The sequence below is a fragment of the Rhinoderma darwinii genome, chromosome 4 (genome assembly GCF_050947455.1).
Source record: "Rhinoderma darwinii isolate aRhiDar2 chromosome 4, aRhiDar2.hap1, whole genome shotgun sequence".
Taxonomy (NCBI): domain Eukaryota; kingdom Metazoa; phylum Chordata; class Amphibia; order Anura; family Rhinodermatidae; genus Rhinoderma; species Rhinoderma darwinii.
Genome location: NC_134690.1, coordinates 347426117 through 347440843, shown reverse-complemented (window position 1 = coordinate 347440843; position 14727 = coordinate 347426117). Strand labels below are relative to the sequence as shown.

At 41.5% G+C, this 14727-nt stretch overlaps 1 protein-coding gene across 1 annotated transcript in view; it reads left to right on the top strand.

Annotated features, from left to right (window-relative positions):
- SMYD3 (SET and MYND domain containing 3) overlaps nucleotides 1-14727 on the top strand; it is a 655697-nt gene that overhangs the window by 277338 nt on the left and 363632 nt on the right. The gene's annotated exons all lie outside the window — the stretch shown is intronic.

Sequence of the window (14727 nt, the reverse complement as noted above, 5' to 3'; positions counted from 1 at the left end):
GCCATACTACATGGGCCAATGATCAGGCAGAGGCTCGTTCATTGGCTGATCTGCTCTTTTATGCAGAATTAAAAATCATCATTGTCGGCAGCACATCTCCCTGTGTAATCAGGGAGATGCGCTGCAGACCTGATGAAACTATATATGGACATTTTCAATCATTGCTCCGTGTGATACGAGCAAACGAGTGCCAATCAAAGAGCTGTCTCATTGATTGGCGCTTGTTTACACGGCCCATGGCGGGCCGTGTAATAGTACCTTTAGGGTCCTTTTACACGGGCCCGACGTGGGCCGTGTAAACAAGCGCCGATCAATGAGGCCTTGAGGAGGCGTGTATGCACGTGAAATGGCCGTAGGCTAATTCCACATCCTGACCGAGATCCAGAAATAAAGTAGTTTGTTGAATATCCGGTGAGTGCCTCGATAATTTCTACTTGTTTTATTCAAGCTACATTGTGCTGTACTGATCGATGAGCACCTCCAGGCAACTTGGCTGCTACAAATCAGCAAAGATAAGAAAACCATTTGATTACTCCGTTTACACAAGTGTTTCTGGTTCAGCAGTGCCAGCCGTTTTTTCCTTCTTCCCATTCATTGATCGGCATTCGTTTGCTCTTTTCACAGGGAGCTATGTATGGGGACAAGCGCTCATTACTACGATCGCTTGTCCCCATACATTTCTATCACGTCGGCAGCACGTCTCCCTGTTTGCACAGGAAAATGTGCTGCCAACAACGATAATATTTTAGGCTGCATAAGCTATAAAATCAGCTGATGAACGAGTGTTTCCTCATTCACCGGCTTATCGTTGCCCTGTTTACACAGGGCAATGATCGGGAACTTGCGTTCTTTAAAGGGGTTGTCGAAAATTTGGAAAAAGGTCCGTGCAAGCTTAAGAAATAATCACCTTCTCTTTCGCTGAGCCCCTGAGCAGCTGCCTATAGGTTGTGTACATACTGCAACTGCAGTTGATAGCAGTCAATTGGTCTAAATGCTAACTGTGTACTGTACAGGGTGATGGGCTTCTACTCACATGATGAATGGTAATATCTGCGGATAAATAAACAAGGCATCTATTATGGAAGTTAGATGGATAATTAGAGGTCTGAGCTGTATGCTGAGCTTCAGCAGGGACAATAGTTTTAAGGTGAGCTACAAATGTACACATTTTTTTACCAAATCGCCCAATGCCATAGAAAAATATGTCAGTTCATTAATGGGCACAACAATGGAAGATATACACTGCAGCTCTTTAAGTCAGATAATCTTTTAACCATATCACAAGGTACCTGGAAGGCCAGAAGTGATAGGGCCTAGGCTGTGTATCATTCCAGTATGATCAAGCACATATAGTCCTAATGGGCAGCTCAGTTGGTAGAAGGCCCCAAGCACACGGCCGTGCTCGTAATCACGGCACGAGATTGCGGGCACGGCCAACGGCCGTGGAACGCCACCTGCATTTGTGGGTTATGCTCCTATATAAAGTATGGAAGCACGGTCTGTGAAAAGCAAAACAACGGACATGTCCTATCTTTTGCGGTACACTTCACGAAGGTGTCCGTATTCAATAAAAGTGAATAGGTCCATAATTGCGGACCGTAATTACCGACGATTTCTACGGCCGTGTGCATGGGGCCTTAGATGTTTTTAGAATTACATTTATTGTCCCATCAAGACGAAACACAAACTATAAGTTCTTCGATACGATCAGTGGCAGCCCATGGTTTCCATAGTAACTATTCTGCCTATGCAGTAAAAACAGAAAAGCTGCTAGCAGGAGGCAAATATGAATTTCAAATCCTGTACAGTTAACCTGTATATTACCATCCGCTCAATAAGGAGAATAAGCTCTCGTTCTCCCTACCCGGAAGAAGAAAACAGTTATTGTTCTGTGACTAGGAATTTTGATGTAGACTAGCAATTGGAAACTCTGTCCATTCAACCTTGCTAAGGTTTCATTGTGTGTATGAATTATCAGTTGCTTCATACATTGCTTACGGTGACAATTAAGGTTCTTACATGTTATAGCTTATCACACACAAAAATCTTTGGTGGTCATGGTTCATACCCCTTTCAAGTAATTGTAATAATAATAATAATCATATATTTAATCATTTGAACTCATTTAGATCAAAGTCTAAAGCTGGCTGTACATGACTTTATTTGCCTAATCAAACCATAATTCTGATATATTTAAAGGGAAACTAAACTTTCAACAAACTTCTGACATGTCATAGCGACATGTCAGAAGTTTTGATTGGTGGGGGTCCGAGCACTGAGACCTCCACAAATCGCTAAAACAAAGCGGTAGAAGTGCACATTTGAGCGCTCAGCCACTTAGTTTTTGTTTGGCTTTTTCCAGAATCAATGTAGCGGAGTACGGGCTGAATAGAAAGTCTATGAGCCCATACTCCAATTCATCCCTGAAAAAGCCGAGCAGAAACTAAGTGGCTGAGCACTCACACGAGCACTTCTGCCGCTTTGTTTTAGCGATTGGTGGGGGTCTCAGTGCTCGGGCCCCCACCAATCAAAACTTCTGACATGTCACTATCACATGTCAGAAGTTTGTTGAACGTTTAGTTACCCTTTATGATTTTTGCAGTAATAAGGATGTTTGTCTATAAAATCGCTCCCACTGCTGCACTTTTATTTCAATGTGTTGCATCTGATTATTTCAGTTACACAAATCCTAACATTAATTGTTAATTATATTTTTAGATCCAGTTGTACCAATTGACCATGACTTCCAGCCCACCAAACATCTTTGGGATGAACTAGAACTCCGATTGTGAGCCAGAGTTTCTTGTCTAACATCAATGGCTGACCTCATAAATTCTCTTCTGGATGAATGGGTACAAATCCCACAGACGCACTCACATTTTGTGTAAAGCCTTCCCAAAAGAATAAAGGCTGTTATAGCCGCAAAAGAGTGCCCAACTCCATATTAACACCCATGGTTTTGGAATAGGTTGTCCAACATGCTCATATTGGTGGGAAGGTTAAGTGTCCACATACTTTTGGCCATATAGTGTATTTCAGAATTCTTTAAATTTGGATAGTTACTAATGCATAATCCAACTAAGTGCTCAATGCTTACATTATTTCCAATTAAATCTGGCATATTCTACTGGCAGAAGACCAACGTAGGAATTTCTAGATTGGTTATCACAGTTTTACGCTGTGTGGACAGCTACGGTTGATATGTCACCAGGTTGTGAAATCTACCTACCCAATACAGGATATGCTTTACTCACATTGTAGATGTCCATATCATGCTAGTTTTAGAACGTCCTAGTATTTTGCCTTGTAGGCTATTGCTCACATACTAGCAATACAAGTCTGCCAATTTATTAAGGTGCTATAATTGTCAATGTAATTGTTGAATAATCGATTCAACCAGTTATACCTTTCCTGCTATATAAATTCTGGAAAGATATAATGGTCAAAAAGAAATACAACATTCTTAGATCTGCTTTTTATAACTATTACAATTAGGATGCTCATCATTGCCAGTTCCAGAATCAATATTTAAGCCTTATAACAACCTAATAAACCGATTTGATACAAGCTAAAGTATAAGCCAACACTTCAGAAATAGAAGACATAGCCTTACCGCTCTGTGTGTGATATTCTAGAATAACATCTGTTTTTTCACCAGCTGTCAACCCTTTAACGACATGCCACGTACATGTACGTGGCAGCCATTAAGGGGAAGTATGGAGCAGGCTTACGGGCTGAGCGCGCTCCATACTTAGCGGGAGTCGGCTCTGTAATATAGCCGACATCTCACTGCAATGGGCGGAATAAAAAAATCACTTTGATTCCACTCATTTAACCCCTTAGATGCCGCGGTCAATCGCGACTGTGGCATCTAAAGCATTAAGATAAGGGGGGCAGCCCGCTCCGAACTGCTATTGCCCCCCGCGATGCTATTGCGTGGTGCCGATGATCCTCATGGCAGCCTGGGGGCCTAATGAAGACTCAAAGGTCTGCCATCTTTGTAGACCTATTAAGCCCTGCCTGAAGGGTGCAATTGCTTCTTTTTGCCCATTTCATCCAACAAATATTTTTTTTTCAGTTTTCCAGTACATTATAAGGTACATTAAATAGTACTATGAAAAACTACAACTTGTCCCGCAAAACGTAAGTCCCCTTATGGCTATGTCGACGAAAAAATAAAAAAGTTATGACTTTTGGAAGGCAGGGAGGAAAACCCAAAAATGAAAAAAAATAACTTTGGCCGTGTCATTAAGGGGTTAAACATCTCAACTAACTTGTATTCATCAGTCATTTCTTTCCTCTATAAGGTTACACAGCTTGGTCAGAATCCCTGCAGCTCTCTCCTAGGTTTTACATAGACCAAACCCAGTTTTGGCAAATGGTTTTGCAATGTGTTTGGGAGGCTCATGACTCATATCTAGGCTGTTCTTCACCTGTTGCAAAGATTTAATTTGCTGCCCAAGCCTTGTATTTAAATCTATCCAAGGCAGAGGCGCTTGTTGGCACACCCCTTGGCACTCAGCACCCAGGAAACAATCCCCGCTAGTTCCTACCTATGTCCCTGAATATAGAATTTGTGTATGGGAAGCATTCTATGAATGAATTCACAATATCCCATATTATGTGGAAAAATCAGATTTGATTTTAACGTAGGAGAAAATGGTTTATAAACAGTTATAACAGTTATATAATGGTATAGACCAGAGCTTCTCAATCTTTGTTTGCTGGTGCCTCACCATTCAGAACATGATGATGCCTGGGCTGAAACACCACCCATGGTTGAAGTCCATACCAAAATTTTTATTTGTCTCCTGAATCCAGTATAACATTAAAATAAAAGCACAAAAAGAGTCAATTACGTTGCTAAACCAGAGATTAATGCAGTTAGAGAAAGAACTGTGCAGATTAAAGACTATGTAAACTTTTGAAAAATATATATTTTTATATATAATAATGTCTATCAGTGTGATTGGTGGAACTTTGTAATTACATTTTATTAAAAATTATTTTAACTTTTTCAGGTACAGCTGCCTTGTATCCTGTATACAGAGTATTATTCACTGTATAGACTGATATAGAATGTCGTTCAATTTTAAATATTAGTTCACCGCCTGAAAGAACGATTAAAATACACTTTATTGGTTGATTAAATAAAACATGGCTCAACAAGGCCAATTATCCAGAAACAGGCAAAAGCAAGTGATCAGAATAGAGAGAAGCGTCAAGTGGTGATAGTACGTATTTACACCCAGAGATCGCTATCTCTCATTATATTAAAGATATTCACTGAACCCTTGCCAAAAGTTTTCCACCTAATCCAAATTAGATTAGGTGGAAAACTTTTGGCAAGGGTTCAGTGAATATAATATATTGAGAGATAGCGATCTCTGGGTGTAAATACGTACTATCACCCCTTGACGCTTCTCTCTATTCCGATCACTTGCTTTTGCCTGTTTCTGGATAATTGGCCTTGTTGAGTCATGTTTTATTTAATCAATCAATAAAGTGTATTTTAATCGTTCTTTCAGGCAGTGAACTGTATACAGAGTAGCTGCATCTTGCGCTGAGTCCGTCAGGTCAGCACAACTGACGGTTCAGTGATCGAGATATTATCAATCACATCTAAGTTCCTTTTTGTGTTCTACGCAACTGTATGACTTACCTGCTACTTTTTTGTTGTATTTTGTGTTTTTGGGTCTTTTTTCCCTAAAGTGCACCTTTTCTTAGGGTATGTGCACACACACTAATTACGTCCGTAATTGACGGACGTATTTCGGCCGCAAGTACCGGACCGAACACAGTGCAGGGAGCCGGGCTCCTAGCATCATAGTTATGTACGACGCTAGGAGTCCCTGCCTCTCTGCAGGACAACTGTCCCGTACTGTAATCATGTTTTCAGTACGGGACAGTAGTTCCATGGAGAGGCAGGGACTCCTAGCATCGTACATAACTATGATGCTAGGAGCCCGGCTCCCTGCACTGAGTTCGGTCCGGGACTTCCGGCCGAAATACGTCCGTCAATTACGGACGTAATTAGTGTGTGTGCACATACCCTTAGACTGAAGAACTTTAAATAAAGGTATACACAGGGGCGTAACTAGGAAAGACTGGGCCTCGTAGCAAATTTTTGACTGGGCCCACCCTCCCCTGGGTGCCACACTCAGCCCCACCTTGTAGATCGTGCCCCCCTGTAGATTGTGCCATACAGTGTCCCCCATAGATAGTGCCATACAGCCCCCCACCTCCGTCTTGTAGACATTGCCACTCAAAAAAATAAAATTGTATTCCCCTTGGTTCCGTTCCCGCAACGAACTGTGCTGCTCCACAACGCCGACGGGATCCTTGCGTAGGCTGGCGTGATCCAGTGACGGCCTGTAGCCTAGTAAATGGCAGAGCAGGGAGATACCTCTGTGCTCTGCCATAGTTTTCAACCGTATCTGCATCCTAAGGACACAGATACTATTGAATGTGGCGCGGGCCCCATTGAAGCCGCTATGGCTGCTACAGCGGTAGTCACGCCATTGGGCATACAGTTAAGTGTACACAATGCACCTGGAGTTTGCAAGCTCTGTAAGTTGCTTTTACTAGCAAGCTAAATTGGACAGCTAAGAGCCAGTTCACATTCCAGCTTAACATTCCACTCTGCTCCGTCAGGGAAGCAGAACAAGAGAATAACCAGAAGCGCCAGTTCTGTTGCACCACGGACACCACCGGCGGTACCTATTCCTTCGGGTTCCCTTGGTGTGTCCGTGGTTTTACCAGAAAAAATAGCGCAGCATGCTGTGCTATTGTTTCCAATATTTTTGGCCTAATCTGCGAAGGAGACCCCTAAGGGTATGTTCACACGCAGTGACCAGAAATGACTGAAAATACGGAGCTGTTTTCAGGCGAAAACAGCTCCTGATTTTCAGACATTTTTTTTAACCACCCCCATTTCTTTACGCCCGTTTTTGGAGCTGTTTTTCAATGGAGTCAATGAAAAATGCCTCCAAAAACGTCCCAAGAAGTGTCCTGCACTTCTTTCGACGAGCCGTCATTTTACGCTCTGTATTTTGACAGCGATGCGTAAAATAAAGGCTTGTGGGAACAGAACATCGTAATTCCCATTGAAAGCAATGGGCAGATGTTTGTAGGCGTATTAGGGGCGTTTTTTCAGGCGTAATTCGAGGCGTAAAACGCCCAAATTACATCTGAAACCACTGCATGTGTACATACCCTAACAGAGCTTCCAACACAGGTGTGAACCGGTCCTAAACAGTCTGATAAATAGAGTAGTCCTGTCTGTCACTGGTCTCCCTTAAATGGCATAGAGCTAAAATAAATTAAAAAGATGCATTTAAGGGAGTTGTCCTGGACTAGAAAAATGGGTCTGCTATCTTTCCAGAAACAGAGCCTCCCTTGTCCAGAGGCTATGCCTGGTATTTCATCTAAGCGCCATATACTTGAGCTGCAATACCACACACAGCCCATGAACAATAGCAGCACTGTTTCTGGGAAAAAAAACCTGAGTTTTCTTCTAATCAAGGACAACTTTTTTAACCCTATAGAATATTTTTACTGAACCACTAAATGGGACAAAACTTGTCCACAAGTCAATAGTAGACCATGCAGTCTCCAGAAAGCTGAGGGGAGCTGACAAAAATCAAAGTGGCACAGCACTTTCCTAGCGCTGCTGCCACTTTGATTTATCAATCAGCGGAGGTCACATTAGTCCGACCCCCACCGTTCAGACTTCAATAGCATATCCTAGCACTATAACATCACTGTCATGAGAAAATGCCTTTAAATTCAATTATAACCATTATAAATCATGAATGGTGTCATTGCTTCGAATAGTTGAATTTTTTTGCTGCATATTTTTCCTTTTTGTACTAATAGTCTCAGATCTACTGGATCTGAAATAAAGATGCATCTACTATTGAGTAAGACGTATCAATTGTCTAAAACATCAATGAAGAATGTAGTGGGTTCATCATATACCAGTTACTATAAATGCATATTTTTTTCTTATACAGTATAAATTTATATTCGGCGTCTTTTATGCTCAGTACAATAATAAATCATGTAATAATTTATTACAAGATGTAATGAAACCAGCTGGATTTTCATCATGTGGAAATGTCAGTGTTTGTATTACCCTTTACAAGTAACTACTACCTTCTCATAACCATTTATCAAAATCAATTCAATATAAGGAACTAGAAAGTACAACGAAAAGAAAAAGCTCAGCTTTGACCTCTCCGCTATACCCGCCATCGCTTGCTGTGTAGACTGTGAAGGGTTCACTTTACCTTGTTATGTATATTAGCAGTCGAAACACATGTATGTTTAGTCCAAAATGGCTGTGATCATACATATCACTTAAAAGGGGTATTCCCGCCTTAGAGATTTAGGGCATATCGACAGAATATGCCTCTAAATGATGCGGGTCCCAGCAGGTCTAGCTGCCTCACCCCTATACTGCCCCAGGTGAGGCAATAAAGGTGTCAGCAGACCCCAGTTCGGGAGATAGATGTGGGTCTCGTGGATATGCCACAAATGTGTCATGTAGGAGAGCTCATACACAATGCCATATTATGGATCTGTGTTATATGCATCCATATGAGGGTATGTTCACACGGCCTATTTTCAGACGTAATTCTTGCATTTTACGCCTCTAATTACGCCTGAAAAAAACGCCCCTAATACGCCTACATCTGCCCATTGCTTTCAATGGGTTTTACGGTGTTCTGTTCCCACGAACCTTAATTTTACGTGTCGCTGTCAAAATACAGCGCGTAAAATGACGGCTCGTCAAAAGAAGTGCAGGACACTTCTTAGGACGTTTTTGGAGGCGTTTTTTGTTGACTCCATTGAAAAACAGCTCCAAAAACGTTAGTAAAAAAACGCTGTGAAAAACGCGAGTTGCTACAAAAAACGTCTGAAAATCAGGAGCTGTTTTTGCCTGAAAACGGCTCCTGATTTTCAGACGTTTTTGGTCACTACGTGTGAATATACCCTCACAGTGCCCATAGTCTGTTATTGGCCCATACTTTACACCCGTTTACCTTTGATTTTAAGCACATGCCATATTACATAGGTACTCTTCACTCAAGAATTGACTTTGATCCTGTTGGACCCCCATTTCCAGTGGAGAGGAGTTAATACATGCATGGTCACTCTCCATTATAGTGAGTAGGAAATACATAATCAGACAAGTGAAATGCTATTGTATTGTCATTATTATATATGTGAATTGAATATTATTTTTTTTAATTTAGTCAAGTATCAGTAGTTAAAGGGGTTGTCCAATCACAGACAACTGATGACCTATCAACAGGATAGGTCATCAGTATATGATCGGTGGTGGTCCGACACCCGGACACCGCACCGATCAGCTGCCTCCGGGCATCGGATGTTATGCAGGGTATGCAGTATATGGAGCCAGTAGCAGATGTCTCCGACCACTGCATAGAGCCCGTACCGCAGAACAGCAACTCTGCTCCTATTCACTAGATTGCTCTGTAATATTCTTTCTTAGTCTGATTAGTGTGTAGCAAAGCTGCAAACAATCTTCTTGTTGAATGTCCGGCTGCATCCTTGGTATTAACATAAGGAAGCTCCCAATTTAGCGTGTTCTTACTTTTTCTTGTATTGCTTTTTGCTTTTTTTGCACTGACTTTATTACTCTTGGCATAGTCTTATTAATATGACATCTGGTGATGCTAAAGACAGTGACTCTCAGATCTTGAAAGGTTTCATGAAAAGGTCTCCTTTCTACCGATACAATTTTTTTATGCCTTCAAGGTAACAGCAGGACAGATTTGCTGTCTTCTCACTAAAGTCTCAGAGGAGTTTCAGGCCCTTCCTCACTCTGACAGGTTGCCAGTATGAACTATGCTGTAGCACAGGCACGCATAGGATATCTTATCTAAATTTTTATTCCATCTTCAATTGTTGCAGCAGCCAATTAAAATGCATAGATGACGGCTCTGACAAAGCACAGAGGAATCATGGGTACCTACAACACAATTGGTCTGCTCTTAATTGGCTTCCACAACAATAGAAAGTCACCAACGTGAAAAATCTTTAAGAAGATTTACATAGAAGTGTCGGTATGCTTCTCACCTTATTCTCTGGAATCAACTTGATGATTAATATAATGGGACTTTTCTCTGAAGGAATTCTGACATGGAAAGAATCTGCTGCAGGAGGTTTCACTGTTTATGCTTTACTTTTGATACCATGTAATTGCAAGATTATAGCATTTGGATCAAGAGTAAAAAACAATTTTTTTTATTATTTTTTCTTTTTTGTATAAAATACATTAACCTTTTTGCCATGGCTAATATCGTTGCAAAAAAAAGGGAACCCTTTGGGATTTTTGCATTGATTACTAATAAAATGTGTTCTGATTGTTATCCAAGTCACAATTACATACATACACAATCTCACTAAGCAAATAAAACACAAACAGTTTTGCTGTTCATATCTATTATTGAGTACACATCCACAGTGCAGGGAGAAAAGGTAATGATTGTGTGTTAATGATTTATGCAAGAGTTAATTAGAAAAAGGTGTTTCAATTAAGGAGATGAGATTGGAAGTCTGAGTTTCACAGGTGCTTTAAAGGCACACAAAACCTGGTTACTGACAAATCTGTTCTTCTCAAGAAAGATAGTGTGAACCATGCCTCAAGGCAAACAACTTTCAGAAGACGTGTTATAGAGATGCAAAGGAGGCTGGAAAAGGCTACAAAAGCGTTGCTAAAGGCCTTAGACCTCGTGCACATGACCGTAGTTTTTGTCCCCAATTACGGATCTGTAATTGCGGATAAAATACTGACACACTTTTTACGGCACAGCCATAGTAACACGCGCCCTTGCCAGTACACGCCCCGTTGACTGTTCAGGGGGTTATTTAAATATCGGGGGCCAAATATAACGGCACCGATATCTAAATAACAGAGCGAGGTAGAAAAAAAAATTAAAGTGCCCCAGGTTTTGTTCAGCCCTCCCCATTACATGCTGCACTCAGCTGCACATGTATGGGGAGGTGAAAGGTTCTCTTTAAGTTGAAGAGACGTTGGGTGATGCAACAAGACAATGACCCAAAGCACACAAGTAAATCAAGTAAAGAATGATTGAAAAAAAAAGATTTGTGTTTTGGAAGGGCCAAGCCAGAGTCCTGACTTTAACCCTATCGAGATGCTGTGGCATGACCTGAAAAGGGCCGTGCGCTCAAGTTGATGAACTGACATTTGCTCGGAGGAATGGTCCAAAATTCCACCTCAACGTTGTGCAAATCTTATTTTCAGCTACAGGAAACATTTTTTTTGGAGGTGATTGCTGCTGAAAGGGGGATCTACAGGTTATTAAAGAGTAACTAAGCGTTCAACAAACTTCCGACATATCATAGTGACATGTCAGAAGTTTTAATTGGTGGGGGTCAGAACACTGAGACCCCCACCAATCGCTAAAACAAAGCGACAGAAGCGCACATGTGAGTGCTGAGCTGCTTCGTTTCTGTTCGTTTTTTTCGGAAAACGATGTAGAGGTGTACGGGCCGCCATCAAATCTTCTGACATGGCACTATGACATGTCAGAAGTTTGTTGAACGTTTAGTTAGCCTAGGGTTCACTTACTTTTTCTCCCTGCACTGTAGATGTTTACTCAATGTGCTTTATAAAAGACATGACCAGTACAACTGTTTGTGGGTTATTAGTTTTGTTACTTTTCATTTAGTTTTTTTTGCAACTGTAGATAGTTAAAAAAACTAAGTGGTGTCCTGCAGACCTCCTCATTATACCATGTTCTCTGCTAAGCAACAGGATATTTGTTCAGCTTTTACTTAGCAACATTTACTTTATGGTGTTTGTGTGAGGATCCCGATGTGTTACTCGGTTTACTAGTGAAGGGCTGGTGGCTTGTGTTCATGTGTGTTACTAGCAGTTTTGGTCCCTGGCAGCTGGGAAAGGAAAATGGCAGTTGTCCCTCAGTGCTGGAATATGTATTTCTAAGCATACGGTAAACTGAAAAAGGCCATTGGGACTGGTGGAGGGAATTCTTGCCATAGCTCTCCCCTTACTTTAAAGCATGCCTATAGCATGATTTAAAAGTTGTCCACTTTTTATTTTTCTATTTATTTATTTATAGAATAGGACATTTTTTAATATACATGTATTTAAAATTTTGCTCACATTCCTTTCTTATATCAGTGTGGTTGCTTCTGTCTAAAAAATAAAAATGATATAGCCCTGTTAAAGGGCGGGGGTACTAGCGGGGTTCACCTACTCGTGTCACCCACTATTACTACCTCCTTTATAATCAGGGTCTCTGGGGTTATGCCTAGTTTCCCTACCTTTTTCTTGTATTAACGTAGTCTACTTGCTACTAAGTAAGCGTATAAGACCGTATAGTAAATAAAGGGTAATATTTATTACTAACAATAATCACACTTACATGTAAAATACACCGAACACAGTAACTGATCACCGTATAGTATCAGTATACCCCAATACATATAACAAGTTAATATATACTGAGTAACTCACACTATACGTAGTACAGTATAAACACGGTATCACAATCCTACTTTATACCACCACCCACTTACCTAAACATACAGGGCATTCACTCATGCTTCTTTGAGACACTCCCCCAACCCGGCTCTAACTAAAATACATAGAATTTATTTAACAATACAATACACATGCTCACTATTTCTGTCCCACTCCCTCCTAATATAACTGTCCCTGTACACTAAGGGTTAATCGGGTAAAAGGGTCAACAACATGTACCAGGGGATATGCAGGTAAGCAAGGGTTAACCCTGGGGCAGCAAGGGTTAACAAGGGAAATGGGTTGCTGTGTAAAGGGTTCAGGTAATGTGCAGGCAGGTGAGACAGGGTTGACCAGGGAAGTGTGGTGTAGGCAGATGGCTCACCAGCTCGTTGTGTAGGGGGGAGAAGTAAGGTGTAAGTGTAAAGGGGGAGAGAGGTGAAGGGTTAAGTGTGTAGGGTGGAGAGGATTACGTGTAGCTGCTGCTACACGTGGATACCTAGCGGTTCATGTGGTCCAAAGTTGGTGAGTTGGTATCTGTTGAGGAAGGCAGGAAAAGAGGGGAGAGGGAAGAGCCGAGACGCAAGAGAGTGAAGTGTGGGACAGTTTGGCCTTTTAAACCCTCCCGTGCACATCTGTATGACATTACATGCTCATGCACGTGCAAGGGGGGGACATGGGTTTATGGCTCCCCCCATGGAATGTCATTACCTGGCAAGGGGGGGCAAATAGTGGGAACTTCCTGCTTCCTGGAAATACAGGATTTGTTCACTGCTTATGGCTTCCACCCCCCCAGGGTGTCTCATTACCTGGTGAGGGGAGGGGGAAGGGCAGGCAGTGGGAATGCATTGGATTTGTCCCCTGTCTTCTCCCCCCTCCCCCGGAGGATAGGAATATACACCTTTCTGGAATGACAAATATATATATCTACACTCACATGTACATAGATATAAATATATAAAACACTTCCCTTTACAAGCCCACAGATTAGTCCATAGAAATGCATCCATAGGATGACTGAATGGACTAAAGATGGCGGCAGTCATGTGACCCACATCATGTGACCACTGCCATTCAGGTAACACTGTCCAGGTATATAATAGGTGAATAATAGATTGAGGAGCAGAAGTTATAAAGTATTTCTACCTACGGCAACATCTCATCATGTCTGTCAGTGTCTGTGAGGAGCAGCTCTTACATTCTTCTCCCTGTCTCCTCTGTGTGTTGTGTGTCTTTTTAAAGTTAGCTTTATTAACAACATGACAACATCTCAGAGACAGGCAGCCATATTATAAATCATCTAGAGACAGTAATTGCAAGCACAAGAAGTAGTTGTTCATCGTTATTCCCCCATTAGTCCTATTTACTTATCCCATGCATGTGTCCTCTATGTGGCCCCAACACATTGTGTGTATGTGTGTGTGTGTGTGCGCGCGCCTGCGCGTGTGGTGGTCACATGACTGACGCCATGTTTAGTCGTATTCAGTTATCCTGTGGATACATTACACAGGATTAATCTGTGGGCTATACCATTCTACTGTGACGGGCCTCATGCACTATAAGAAATGTATGTGAGCAGAATTTCTAATACATGTATATTAGAAAACTGTATGATTTCCTTTTCTACAAATAAGTAACAAAATAAATAAATAAAAACTGGACAACCCCTTTAAGTGTATCACAGTTAGAGGTTCTGTGTATATGTTTTGGTTTTTTTTCCTTCCCTTCTTCATGTCTTCTGAAAATGCCTCCCTCTGTCTCACTAGGACATTAATAGAGAGAGATGAGTTGTACAGCAAAAAAGGTGAGGGACTGGTGGCGCTCCTCCGAGACTATATGTGAGGTAGAAAGGTGTAGGTTGCCGGCTGCCACCCACTGCAGTCCCTCGGTGCTAAATCCTTAGTACCTGGGACATGGTATGTATTAGATAACAAGGCAAGAAAAATTGCAGTCTAGTAACGGGCATCGGCGCCAGGCTCGGGAGGATAAGGAATGGCGCCGATGCCCGTTACTAGACTAATAGAGAGTGAAACTGCAGCTATATATCTCCTCTCCTCCTGCTCTGCTTTACCGTTACTGTTAAAAAAAAATATATACATACTGATTTTGTAAGTTTGCCCACTGTCAAAGACATGAACAGTCTAGAATTTTTAGGCTAGGTTAATTTTACCAGTGAGAGATAGATTATA